We start from the raw sequence: 433 nt of genomic DNA, 5'->3' as shown, positions 1-433 counted from the left end.
CAAGATACACGAGAAGAGAAAAGTTGCAAGTGTAGAAGATACTTAACTTTAAGATTAATTCAATCTTATTAGACTTCCACCCTCGCTCTCCTTAACTTACTTTTTCCTTCTTTTGATTTCATTCTCTCTCGCCTTCGTTTCTCACCCTTTCTCTTTTTCTTTCATTATTTTTTTCTCGATCCTTTCGTACTTCTCTTTTTTCTTCTTCTCTTTTTTCTCTTCCTCCTTGTCACCTCCACCTTATCTATTTTCTTTCTCTCTTCCTCACCCTATTCTCACGCTTATTCGTTCCTTCTCTCTTTCTTTTCTCCCATTTCCATCCTACGTATCTCACTTCCTCCGTTCGTCAGCCTCCCCTGTCCTCTCTTCTGCTTCCACTCTCTTTCTTTACATTCCTCTTACCTTCATTCATTCCCCTCTCCTTTATTCTACT

At 39.0% G+C, this 433-nt stretch overlaps 1 protein-coding gene across 1 annotated transcript in view; it reads right to left on the bottom strand.

Annotated features, from left to right (window-relative positions):
• The window catches only part of LOC119594534 (zwei Ig domain protein zig-8-like), a gene marked incomplete in the record, with an annotated part of 82,515 nt that overhangs the window by 11,689 nt on the left and 70,393 nt on the right, over positions 1 to 433 (bottom strand).

The sequence above is a fragment of the Penaeus monodon genome, chromosome 34 (assembly GCF_015228065.2).
Source record: "Penaeus monodon isolate SGIC_2016 chromosome 34, NSTDA_Pmon_1, whole genome shotgun sequence".
Taxonomy (NCBI): Eukaryota; Metazoa; Arthropoda; class Malacostraca; order Decapoda; family Penaeidae; genus Penaeus; species Penaeus monodon.
Note: the sequence above shows the minus strand (reverse complement) of the source record. Positions and strands in the feature narration are given on the sequence as shown.